Source organism: Ischnura elegans, chromosome 1, assembly GCF_921293095.1.
Source record: "Ischnura elegans chromosome 1, ioIscEleg1.1, whole genome shotgun sequence".
Classification (NCBI taxonomy): Eukaryota; Metazoa; Arthropoda; class Insecta; order Odonata; family Coenagrionidae; genus Ischnura; species Ischnura elegans.
Genome location: NC_060246.1, coordinates 790441 through 804494, shown reverse-complemented (window position 1 = coordinate 804494; position 14054 = coordinate 790441). Strand labels below are relative to the sequence as shown.

Here is a 14054-nt window from a genome sequence, read left to right as displayed (position 1 = left end):
TAATATCAGATATTATGTCTTCCTTAATCGTATACAATCATACATAGGTCAAAATTATTAAAATTTGCGCTATTAATAAAGAAAATATTAAATATTATAATAAAATTATAATAAATATATAATAATAAAAAGAAGGCAAAAAATCTGCTGAAAGCAAACGACTTGTATCCAGTCACAGGAGAAGACACACTGAGACGCTGGGCACAATTGCAGGGTCTAGTAGAAGACGCGGAGGCAGATGGCGGGCCGAGAAACCTAATGGGACCGATGCCTTGTATTCAAGGCATCCGCGTCCTAGGCTAGCGCGGGATGCCTTGAATTTAAGGCATCCGCATTGAGTGTGTTAATGTAGCAAATGGGAAACTTATTTGATGTTATGGTCAAATTTCATGCATGTATGTTCACGACCAGCTGATGATTTAAAATAGTGATTTGACATCAAGTTATGATAGCCTCTTGTGGTATTTATTTTTCTCTACAATAATTACGTGTTCAACATAATGTGCAATGCCATAATTGAAGCTCTTTATTGGCTTGTTTCATTATCCATCAAATCCTACAACCTTCCCTAGAGATGTAATGATTCTTAAGTAGGTAACTCTGAAATATATTCTCATGATGTGGCATATAAGAATCACCATATAAGTCCATGAATTTTTAGCATATCCTTCTCCATGACGTGGGATAACAGGTTGTGCACAGGAAAATCAGGAATCATGCTTGAATTATGTCCCTGGAATTATGCGTGAATTACTGTATAAGCATGTGTAAGAAGCACACACGTGTAAGAGGCGCACTCCTATTTTGAGCATCAGAGCTAAAGAAAAGGAAAACTTTTCGGCATTTTTTTATCCTATCGCACGGTGTAGCAGACTTAAGCCTGGACTTTCGACAGTTATCAATTTTTCCGCTTTCAATAGTAATAATTTACACAGCATTCTTGTGCTAAATTTACATGATATGTATGGCGCTCGGAGATTAGTAGGTATTCACTTGTAGCCTTAACCTTCTGATGCTTACTAGGGACGGTCGGATCGGATACCTCAGATCCAAATATCCACGAATAATGCCCTTCACCTTAATGTACTTCGGATCCAAATTTGTCAAAGAAATTGAATCTGAATCCTAAATTTTCAATCGTTGCTTTCGTGAATGCAACATCCCATAAGAGGGAGTAGAACGAGTTCCGATCCTCTCTTCGCATGCGCCGTTGCACTACGATGTTTGTCCTACTCACGTGCAATTTTTTTAGAGCTCTTGTAGGAGTATTGCAATAGAATTTCAGCTGTGGAAAATTTCAAATCAAAACATAACAGGCACATAGCGTGAATCTTCCCAAGAGATTGGACAACAATCGGGGAAATCTCAGCGCCGTTAAAAAATAACCACGGCACAGATTTCACAAAATACCCCTAGCCCTCCATCAGCCCCTGCCTATGACGTTTATTTTCCTTTCCGAGACCCTACGGACCATAAATCACTTGCTCAAAGGAAAATATCAAGTTACGTGGGAACAATCGAAACTTGTTTCAACCCTTCCCCGTCTCACCAACTGACCTTGATCGATCTCCCAGTTTCTGGAGGCCTAATGCTGGGTGAGTCACCTAGCGAGCCTGAAGATATCTCAATAGCTTTCAATAATTGTAAGACACGCACGAAGTTCACAAAACGAAAGAAATCTACGCGACACATATCTGACAGAATTTAAGTTTTTTAAGCTCTAATTGATTGACACAAAGATTTATTGTTACCGTATTACCGCTACTAATATTCAAAATAGTCCAAACAGCACAATTTCGGAAGAAACAAGCGTAGCATAAGTGCATTCAAACAAGACAAGACGGACTGGAAACTTCTGGCAACTGAAACTGCATTTATCACATTGCTGCCCCTTCGCTTTGAAGACAATGACGTCACGTGCAAGATCGGACGTGTTCTTCCCTTTCTCCTTTGCCCTCAGCCTCGTTGTGGAGGAAAGACGGAGGGAGCGAGCTCCTTCCCATCTACCTGTCCTTCAAAGCTCTTCACTTTTAAACATTTCAGATTTCTCCTATCCGCCATTCAGTCAAACAATGTACACACTCTTTTGAATTTTTTAAACAGCAGGTTTTGACACCAATATAATTTTCAATCGCAATAACCCTTATAATATCGTCTGAAGATGATTTTTGAAAAAGCAGGCCCCTAGCGTAATGGAAATTACTTGGCAAGACAGATGTTGACTATTGACCAGGTATCGTCCTTCAAAACTGCACTTTTCTCTACGTTTGGCAAGCGTGTACTATTTGCAGTATAAATGCTGAGGTATGCCCACCCATAGCAGTAAATTTAGCGGGCCCTCCGGAGCAAAATACCCCGTGTAATCTTTTCCATGTTCACATCTGAGGTACCTACCAATGTGATGGTGCGATGCTTACGAGTTAGAAACGCAAACAGGAGCATTTTAAAAATATGTCACTAAGGAAGAAACTCCACTGCCTCCCGCTTGTTTTTGACCTTGGTTTTTAGATGACTGACTCAGCTGGAAACCTAGGCCACTCAGTTCTTTTTCGGCTAGTGACCAGGGAAAGGGAGGAGGGGAATATAAAAAATTTGTGTAAGAGGCACTCCCCCATTTTCGGCTGCAATTTCTGGGGAAAAAAGGTGTGCCTCTTAAAAGTGCTTATACGGTATTCATGAATTTTTGCTCAAACCGGGAATATTAAAATTTTTTTTCAAATTCATTTCACATATAATTTTTCCAGTTCAACGCCCTTTTTCTGGCTGAAAATGTTTGTTTCAGTTTTAAGTGCACCATCTTAGTATAATTTCTACCGCTGCAGCAAAATGTGGTATGACGGACAAGGCAACATATTCGAAATGTCTATCACTCTATGATTTATGTAACATTCAAAAACACAAAGACTTAGAATTCCGTGGGACATCAAAATCCGCTTATCAGATCAAAGTAGCGTCTTGGCTCGAATTGAATGTATTTAAATTTTAAATGCATTGTGTGCTAAGTAACCAATCCTAGTCCTTTTATGCACATAAATATAATATTATTTAGAAGCATTGAAATGATTTGGAGTGTCTTAACATTCTTAGCCATCACAGTAATAATGTGAGATTAACCTGGAATTTTTTCAGTTTTTCTTGGAAAACTGGGAACTGTGCATGAATTTTTATACTTTGATTGGTTGGACATCCTGTGGAATCAATTTGAGCCATAAGGCTAATTGCATGAAAAGAGGCTAGCTAACCTCTTCCTTGTCCTTGTAAATACATAAATATAATATTATTTGAAAGTATATGAGTAATATTCGGTGTGTTAAAATTCTAATCCATCGCAGTAATAACGTGGCATCAACCAGGATTGTTGTAAAATTTCTTTTGCTTACAGGCGCTTTGTTTGTGCATATACATGTTCTGATTTGTTTGTACACTTTGAAAGATGGACTTTGACTTAGTGTATGTTACATTTATACAGGCTATGTTGGTGTGCTTGTATTGGAGTTTGGCCTGTTTCTTCACTCTTCTTTGATGTGCGTTCATTGTCTTCCGAGAACAGGGCTCGAGGATGTGGCGGATGGGGATAGTGGCAGACATTGCGTGTGCTCGCATTGCAGCCAGGGATTTGGCAAGAGCAGTCAGCTATTGTGCCACGCAAGGACGCACCACTTGGGGGAGCTCCCCTTTGCGTGCGGGGATTGCAGACAACGATACGTCAAGGCAAGCGACCTGACCCAGCACTCAAAGAGCCACAGTGCCGTCAAACTTCACAGGTAAAGTCATGAAGGAAAGTCTCCTGGAAAATACTTCGAATTGGAAGTGGAAGGAATTGTAAATTTTCTCTCGTCCAATTCGTGAGTGTTTCTTATATCTTTCCCTCCGCTGAGGATGTCTGTTTACCTGTGAAGCTGTGATGTCATGGAATCATGTGGGCCATTTTGTATTTTTGGATTACTCTGTGAATTTGATGATGAAACGCCTGAAAAAAGGCTGCTTTTGTTCAACGTAGCAATCTGCAAAAACTATTCAACTCTATTGAATTTGTGCGATGACTTGATTTGATATTTCACATTCATATTTCTGGGTCGAATTTGGCAATGACATCCCCTTGTTCTCCAACCCATACGCTCTCATATACAAATTTAATCAGTTACACAGCCTGAAAAAATTGATTTCACCCTCGGCCATGCACCTATTGGGACGGCTTGAGGGGTAATATGTTGATGTTGTAATTGAGATTGTTGATGCTTTCCAGGTGATTATAATATTTCAGGGCATCAGAACTCTTTCAAGGGCTTGGGAAAAATCATAGGCTTGACAATATTAAGAAATCTCTTCTTTTACTATTTTAAAGGTCGTTTTACAGGGTACATGGAATTGTGCAATCTGACGTACGTCCAAAGGCGCGATCAAAATTGTGTTGTGTAAAGCGGTGAATTGCTGGAACACATGTGAGAATGCGTGGATGCGAGATGGCAGAATAGCCCCTGATCTAATTTCGTTCATGCATTCGTGCAATCCACGCCACTTTAGAAATTAATGCAGCTCTAATGTGCACAATTCCATGCCCCGTGTAAAACGGCCTTAAGAATTCATTATTTCTGTCATGTAGTTTCTGTTCGCTCCGCGTGACATTTAAATTTTTACGCCGATGTTTCTCCTATCATTACAAAACCATTGCTGCCTTCCACACAAGAACCATCGCAATACCTTGAGTCACAGCCTCCGGCATCGTAGCCAGCTTCCCAGGCCCTCTCCCTGGAACACGACTTTCGACAGCTTCTCCCGGCCACCGCGCCTGGAATGCTGCCCACACCGGCGGACCAGGAGGTTCTGGAGCTGCTTACGCTCCTGGCAAACAACAAGGACTCCCCGAAGCTCACCAGGTGGGACGGACATGAGTTCCATCTCTTACTCACATTGGGGTCTGAATGGCCGACTCTTTCGACCACTATGAGGAGCATTGGGTTCAACCGTACTAGGATCCTTGCCATCGCCGCCACCCATGGGTGGGAAACAGCATCACGGGTATCGACCCCAGAAGAGATCCTGCGGTGCCTGCAAACTCTCTTGTGGGTGCAGACGGGGGAGAGGCCCTTTGCGTGTGGTGTGTGCCACAAGCGCTTCTCGCAGAAGAGCACGCTCAACCACCACGCAAAGATGCACTGAACGCTGTTAGTTGGGTGAGAGAAGAATAATAGTAATAAACGGTCTCTGGAACTCTGTGTGATATCATTCTGGTTCCTGCTTTCACCGTGTGAGGTGACCTTGGGGTGAGGGTATGTGCGCCGCTGCAATGCAGGCTGCTAGCAGGTAGCAGAGTACCCTGCTAGCAGGTAGCGCTTGGCTTAAATAAGGATTATTAATACCCTATCAAACGAAGGAAACTTTCCGACCTTAAGTAATTTTGATAGGTCATTATTAAGAGACGTTTCCCATGAGCTCTGTGCCTCATGCATGCATTGGTAATCTCAGACGATGTAGAACTCGTATCTTCTCGTATAGAAACTAGGTCCCTGTGACGTCACGTGGAGTGGCATCGCCAATCTGGCCTTTTAAAATGAGATTAAAATTGACCGTTGCCATTCGTCTATACTGAGAATTCTCAAACCAAATAATTTGTATATTATGAATTCAGTAATGGTGGGTAAGAAATCGCAATCAATGCCTTTCGTTTCCTTAGATGAAGGTAACTACCCTATTGATTCCATATTTCGCAAGGGGTGATACAAAAAGACCTAGCGTAAATAGATGTTTGATAAGGTGGGGGGTTAGGGGGAAGATGGTAAGGTGGTGGGGGGGGTATTTCTGAACAAACATTTAAACATTTCCTAGATAACAATTTGAAAAATAGATATAACCTTGTACTGCCAACGGGCTGATATATCGGTCCTTGCTGTTTGAGCGAAATTTTTTCACTTTTTTGTGATTGTGGCCTTTTTATCGGCTGTAATTTAAGTAAACCCCCTTAATCTATCTATGGTTATAAGATATAAATATATCTTAGGAATTGGGAAAAAATCTAGAAGTATTAAATATTATTAAGTAGCTGAGAAATTTTTAAACCTGAAATGTTGCTAATTCCGGAAAATAGCCTTGGCAGTCTTCGTACATCCCACCTGAAATAGGCTGGCAGTACAAGGGTTAAAATCAATGGTATTTTGCAGAGTGAAAATGATTAACAGGTGATATAATTAATGAACCTTTTCTGGCGATACTACGTTATATCTTTCATGGAATACGGAAAATATATTCCGTTTCCTTTCCTTGGAGATGATGACAACTGATAAATTTCTGTTCTCACAAAATATTTTCTTCAAAACTGCGTGATCATGTTAAAAATGCATAATTAATTTCCTCGATTAATCTTAGTTGTTTGTGTTGGAACAAATTTTCATTTTTGTCTCGCAGATATTATTTTCATAAATTTGCTTTTCCTGAAAACTTTTGCATGAGCATCTTCCAGCATTTTTATTTCACGATGAATGGAACATGCAGGAGAGGGAATTGCAATAATGGTCGTATGATATTCTTTATAGTAATACCCCGAAAATGAACCAGGAGAATCTTTCAAAGACCAAAAGTTAGTAAGTAGCAAAGTATCTCCCGTAATTTAGTTAAATTTTAAAGAAGTTATCCAAGATGGCGGCGAGTGAAAAAGCTTCTCGGAATTTACGCATTGTAATTCTGTAAAGTATCTTAAACAACCATCAAAAGAATGGGATCGAAGTACATAGCTCTAGATATCATATCTTTGAGCGTGTAAATATTGGGACATTGAGTCATTTACGAAAGTCAGCATTAACATTTTTCGCAATTCGCCGCGAGCCGCGAGTTGGGGTCGGTGGAAACACACGATGGAAGGCTATGGTTACGGTTAATAATGACGATTCTGATTGGCTTATTCAGTGGAAGTCTCTAATTTGCCCTCCAATGCTACGAATATTAAATTACTCATATGAAAATAAAAATTTAACCGGAAAAATTGGTGACTGAGAGGTGAATTTCACTCAATCGCGCCGAAATTTCATTTCGTTGATCGGGAGTTTTCGTAAAAGAGGAGTTCGTTCATCGGGGTTTTTCACTAATGTGTTTACATAGGCAATTGACCGGACCAATAGTATTTGTTCGTTGAACGGAGTTCTTCGTTTAGCGGGAGTTCGTTAAGGTGAGGTTTTACTGTATGTCTCTAGGACATAATCTATGTCGAACAGTGAAAATAATGATGTATATAATTTTCACGATTATTTTAACAAAGTTTTAAGTTTATCAAAAGAGTTCTATGGTTTAACAATGGGTGAGAATGAATAACGAATTTAGTGTATGCCATTTAAAATATATGGCTGTGTGTGGTATGACTACATTTTGCCTTTTTGGAAGCTGAATTTTGTGTTGAATTTTCTTATTTTTCACGTATTATCCCTCTTTGAATGCAGTGAAATGTCTGTATAACGTAATTCTATGAACTGCCATGATAGGTTTGTTAAACAGAAATTTCATTATGTTGAATTGTGCAAAAAATATTGCATGGAACCACAGGAATGAAAGTGCATGAAAAAAACTTAATGAAACATCATTAGTGAAAAATATATTTTGTCAAATACAATTGAAAATAACTAAAATTCAAATTCATGTACTTACCAACGGTATCTTCGATGGCGCTTATCAGTGAGGTGGAGGATTGAAAACTTTTTATGTCCACACCACGTAAATTCAATCATTGACACTACTCTTCATGGAGAATGTCCAATAGGGTAGTTTCCTTCATTAAAGAAAACGAAAGGCATTGATTGCAATTCCTTACCCATTATTAGTGTATTCATGATATACAAATTATTTGGTTTTAGAAATCCCAGTTCAGACGAATGGCAATGGTCAATTTTAACCTCATTTGAAAGAGGCCAGATTGGTGCCCATGCGATGCCACTCCACGTGACGTCACAGGGACCTAGTTTCTATACGAGTAGATAGGAGTTCTACATCGTCTGAGATTACAAATGCATGTATGAGGCACAGAGCTTAGGGAAACATCTCTTAATAATCACCTTTTAAAACTGCCTATGGTCGGAATGTTTAATTCGTTTGATATGGTATTTATAATCCTTATTTAAGCCGAGCGCTACCAGCTAGCAGGGTACTCTACTACCTGCTAGCAGCATGCATCATAGCGGCGCTCATAGCCTTGCTCCAAAGTGGCTTTACACGGCGGTAGCTGGAACCAGATTGACGTCACACGGGCTTTTCCCAGCATTCATACTTAGCCGTCGTGTTGTTGCACGCTTGAAAATTTTCACTTTCGTTTTATTGCGAAAAATATATATCGTCATTTAAAAATCTAGAAGCATGAAATACGTACTCCAGGAGTATTAATCTATCGATAGAGGCAGTAAAAAAATAATAGGAAACCACCCTATTATGAACACTTTTTACATTTACTGTACACAAATCTATTTACACACGACACTTTTTAAAATAAATCAGTTACTTTTTTCCACACTGTGTTTCACACAAGATCGTTCTACAAACTTGCTTACAAATTCAACTGAGTGCTCCCGACAATTGATTTAACGTCCTCCTTCGACATTAGAAGTTTATGCATATTCAGAACAAAGTTGTGTGTCATTGTTGTATGTGAATGACTGCAACCAATTGATTTTTCTTTTTCAATTGCAGCTGATTATATTTGCTATATGATTACAAATTTTTACAGTGGAACTTGGTTAGTACGTTCCTTGTTAGTACGTTTTCCTCCTTAGTACGACCATTTCTCTCGGTCCCGGTACCATCGGAACAAAATACAGGCAAAAGTATTTGGTTAGTACGTTTGAAAAAATTGCGCTTTCTTGTTAATTGCTAGCCGCTCAATTGCGCTCAATTGCTAGCCGTGATGCAACCCGCAAATCGTTCACCAGTATCTTCTTAAGGGTCGTAAAGCTCCGAATTCATGATTTAATCTATTATTACTAGCCATTAACATTCTTTCATTTATTCTACATATCCATCTTCGACCGTGATTTATCCAAATGCATTTCTCAATTCTTATGACGTGATGAATTTATCAGGAATGTCTGACTATGCAAAACTGCAGCCAATGAGAAGCCCCAATTTTCCCCACCCCGAGCTCCTCACCTTCTGTTGCCTCTGGAGTGCCCAGTGTGCACAAATTTAACGAGTGGGCAATTGTTGCTATTACACGTGTTATCATGATGAAGAAATGAGTCTTATCCATTTCCCACTTTATCTAAAGCAGTACTGCACGTACTTCATAAACTCTATGTCAATGCTACGGGGTACGTGCGTATTTGACTACTGCTGTGGGAGCAGACAATGCTCTGGATCTGCACGCGAAGCTTAGCTTAAAAATACTTGATCTCGGCACGAAAGCAGACGACATTTAACAAATTTTAAAGTAAGTTTCAACTGTATAATATAAAGTCTTCTGTAATTACGACATATTCTAATAATCTTGCGTGTTATTATTTGATATATCGATATATTTAAGGTTAATATAATTTTATCCAATTTCTATGTTTAAATACAACCCGTTGACATACTCAGGTTTGTTGTTATATTCTCCGAGTATGCTGTGACAAAAAAGAAATGACTTAGCTTTACTTGTCCTCTTTCTATAAATACATATAGGATAAATCACGGGAGAAAGACGCCGTTTTCATGTAATTGTCTTCGGGAAATCTAATAAACATTGTGATTTTTATTCACATAGTATTGTTTTTCAATGTAGCGCCCATTTTCTTGATTTTAAAGGTGAAAAGAGTTCAGGAAGGTGATCCTACGAGAACTACCGATAGTAATTGTAATTATGACGACTTTTCCACAGATTGCAATTACCCCGACTGCTATTTTTTACTTTCCTCGTTAGTACGTTTTCCTGGTTAGTATGTTCATTTTTTGTGGTCCCTTCAGAAACGTACTAAACAAGTTCCACTGTATATCTAAATACTTAACGCATGGCTGATGATATTCATGAACTATTAGCTGATCAAAATCATTTAAGTTGAATGTCAGATATCTGATATTTTCTTCTACTCTTGTTTGAATACTCTTAATTATAAGCATTATGCATTTTGCGGATACATAGTAAATAGTCTTAAATTGTGGTTAAAATGAACTAAACTCACTATGGTCCACAAACCTATTGTTAAATTTTTAAAATGCTCAGGATAGTTATTTTCAATATACTTGTAATGGTAACCAATTAATTTATAAAATAATAATGGGTTCTAGTTACTGATTACAATTTTTATTGCCAAATATATTTCACGCACTCATGATAATCTTCTTGGACTGTTAGATGATCAAAATTTTCTTTTCATTCCAGGTGAATTGCAGTTGAGTGTTTAGTCCAACTGATGCCAAAGAAGATGAGAAAATGCCCTAATACATATTCGGCGGAGAGAAGGTGCCATTAGCCATCTGGGCTCTGGTACAGGATTTTTTAGTTAATAAAGTGAATAATTACTGGTCTGGAAGTTTCTATACAGTCAATTCATATACATCGTTTTGCCTCATTTCTGGTTTTTTATAGAATTCTTTTTATAAGATTTTCATTTATATATTTTTTTCAAGAGTGGGGCTTTACTGGAGGATTTGCGGCGTTTATATTCCCTTATTGTTGATGCCAGTTATCCCCCAAGAGAGATCTGTCTCCGATGCAACAGTTTACGTACCTCGTATCAGTTTATCTTTAGGCTGCCCTACATCAGGCGGCGATTCAGCCGAGAGTGACTTGTGTCCCGACAACATCATCATGGTGGTGATTTAATAAAAAATTCTGTGGAAAAACAAATTTTTAGGTATTCGTTAAAAAATGTCTTGCCAGGTACAAGATGGTTCGTTTGGAGTTAACCAGAGTAATTTTTAATAGGAGAATACTCAGTCAGGTTTAAATGGAGATCGCAATCACTTAATTAACCACGCTTTCACTTAGCTCCTGCTATAATTAAGGTTAGCAATTCTCAAGTAATGCAACGCCTTCACTTACCTGCAATGAAACAATTTACATTAACTTATCCCTGTAAATGTATGTAATCAGGTGTCAGTTGCCTACTTCAAAAATATAAGCCCTGGTTTTTCCTGAACCTGCTTTCACGACGGCGTGGGATAAGTGTTATTTTTTATTGATTTGGTATTACAAGAATCATCAGTATGTTCAGAGAAACATTACCCAGGATTCCAGGACACATACAATGGTCTCTCAGGTTGGCCTTTGGTCTGCGTTGGGTGGCAGTGACATGGGGAATACGATCGGGGTGGGACTGTCGTTCTTGTTCTCGATATTTTACCATAAATTCCAAGTTTCCCACTTGTATGGGTCCTCTCCTTCCCTATCAATGCGAGGGTGGCATGCTAGTATTTTTAACAATATTTGCTTTTTTCAAGCCAAAAAATTAAACAAATAGTGTGTTTTTTCAGCACGTCATTCCATGTATGTATGTACACATGAGCAATGTAAACACAGTATGTTAGGTGGGCATATATATGTATATGGTCATCTGCTATATTGCAAGTTATTTTGACTGCTAATAATCAGGGAAAAAGATTACATATGCTTACTACTTCCCTTTCAACAGAGGATATATGTATTCAATTTTTTATTTAGAATCTATCTGAAATGGATGATTATTTTTACCATAATTACTTGTCTCAGGCGTGACATCATGGAATTGAATCAACTTAATAAATAATTTGGGTTGATTTTATTAATAAGTTATAAGTTACAATATGTTAGAGTTCCACCAGATTAAATCTGAATCATTTCTCTCCATATACCGTATTTGCACGAATCTAAGACGAGGTTTTTTTTCCTCCTAACTCCTGCAGAAAAGAGAGTTCGTCTTACAATCGGATGCAAAATTCTCGACGTCAAACGGGTTGCATAATTTACGTCAGAAAAATTATGGACACCTGAGTTTGCCACCTGATAACTATTCAACGAAAAATCAACGTCAAAAATATCTTAACAGTAATTTAGCATATTTAATTTTGTGTTCAAGTAGAAAAAAAAACATTTTCCATTTTTGGGCAGCAGGCAAAAATTCGGCGCGTGCCGATCAGCCGCCGGGTGCACTTTTGCCGTGTCTGCGAGATTGCCTGCTTTACCCTGGGTTTGGCTCCATTCAAGTTAAAGCTCGATCAACTCACAAAATGTTCGTGTGATTGGTTACAATTTACCTAAATTGTAATGTTAAAGCCTCAATGCCGTCGCGGAATAAACTGCTACAAAGTCGTTGCATTTTTCTCAGAGCAACGGTAAGAAGGCAACATGATTTGCCTCTGATTAGAGAGATCGATTCAGTTGTAATTCCGTGCCTTTCAGAGTATTACGATGGCAGAGAAAAGAAGTTATTAAGTTGCCGCTGCCACTGCCGCTTTCAAAAGAAAAGTTATTCAGTGGAACCCCGATCTATCATACCTGTATTGAACATTTTCCTGCATTCATCGTTAGCCGTTTCTGGTCCCAAATAAAGTTTCATATAGACAATGTAATTTTTTCCTGCATCTCCGAAGTATCGCTTTCCCCGCATTGATTGTTTGAAGATCGTGGTCCCGATGTATAATTTTTCCTGCATCCATCTTTTGACGAAAATGAGATGAAATAAATAAATATCACGTTACACGAGAACAATAGAAATGCGTTTCACACCCCCCATTTTCTCACCCGCTAACCTTTTTCAGCCTACTTGCTTCAAAGTTCCCAGTTTCTGGAGGTCAACCGCTGCATGAATCACCTATTAGCTCAAAAGGTGTCTAACAATGAATTTCGGCAATTGGTATTATACTTTTATTAGGCTGGAATATTTGCAATGTGCTTGTAATTCAAAAAAGAATGAGACCAAGCATGACGTATTTCTAACGTTATTTAAGTATTTGCAAGGAACTAATTGGAAAAATACGATAATGATTTTTGGGGAAACTCTATATCCTCGTAGCTGAGCTTCTCGGCAGTTAATGCCGCAATTTTTTTCTGAAAACAGGATATCAGGTTATTATCAGTTGTCAATTTACGAGTTATACCATAAGTCTCACTTGTCAGAGTTACTGACGAAGGGATATCTTCTCAGGATATTTTGTTCCTCCCTACTGGTAATCCGAATTCATCCGCCCATCTGGCGCTACGCTAATTAGAAAAGAATGGGTATCTTTGGGACAAAAAATTTCATGGCGCAGTCAAATGGCCATGCTTCACCCTCAGCAGTATACTCTGCGTACGCCGAACGCAATAGCATAGCTCGTACGATTGGTTCCCTACTTTCCAGGGTGTCTTGCCTTCATACCACCGAGTGTTTTCCGTGTGGGTTTAATAAAGTCAGGCTTCATTTTCACTAGTTTAATTTTATTGGTCTTCGGACCATGGCCCCTCCAAAGAAATTATTAGTCGAATCAATAATTAGACCTAAGTGTCTCAATAAAGTACTACTATTCCTGTCATTACGCACCAAAAATCCCTCGTTTCCTGGGACATAGACAACCTAGCCAAACATCCCCACATTGAACGTTTTCCCCTAGAAAAATTTTTTCCCCATAGTGGAGTTCCAAAAAAGGGGGGGTCGTCTTAGAATCGTGTTCGTCTTAGATTCGTGCAAATACGGTAACATTGATTTCTGACTCTATATTGTTCTCTGGAATTCTACGTTCCTATCCTTACTCTTCAAAAATCACTCCCCATTGTGTTGGAAATTGTCCTCTTAGTAAATAGCAAATATAATTGCACCGTAATACTCTACACGCCAGTAAATAAACCTTTCTCCAACCTTTTCTTTTGCCCTCCTGTACTGTGCGTAGAAAACTTTTGTGAAGGACATTGTTGGGTATCTCGAGGGTACCCCATTTACAATTCATAAATTATATGCACTGTTTTAGTATTTCCTGTAATTCAACACCATGTCTTTCTTTTTTAATTATATAATATCTTGTTATGCATAATTCATAAATACATAGGAGGCTACATTTAGGTTTTTACATTTCTTTTCTCCGAAATGGCAGTCGAATATTTCATATTAATTGCTATTGCATGTAACTGTGCATTGACTATCATGGAATGG

The 14054-nt window shown here is 38.6% G+C and overlaps 1 protein-coding gene across 9 annotated transcripts in view; it reads left to right on the top strand.

Moving 5' to 3' along the window:
* Positions 1-11052, top strand: part of LOC124154429 (Golgi reassembly-stacking protein 1-like) — an 85580-nt gene extending 74528 nt beyond the window's left edge. For 6 of the 9 annotated variants that reach the window (XM_046528202.1, XM_046528174.1, XM_046528184.1 and 3 more), the window contains 3 exons: positions 3551-3764; positions 4688-5174; positions 10331-10481. The gene's annotated coding sequence lies outside the window, so the exon portion shown is untranslated. Of the gene's footprint in view, positions 1-3550; positions 3765-4687; positions 5175-10330; positions 10482-10578 lie in introns of those variants that run through there. The other 3 variants (XM_046528148.1, XM_046528156.1, XM_046528164.1) reach the window with 3 other exon arrangements.
* The last annotated feature ends 3002 nt before the right edge of the window (positions 11053-14054 follow it).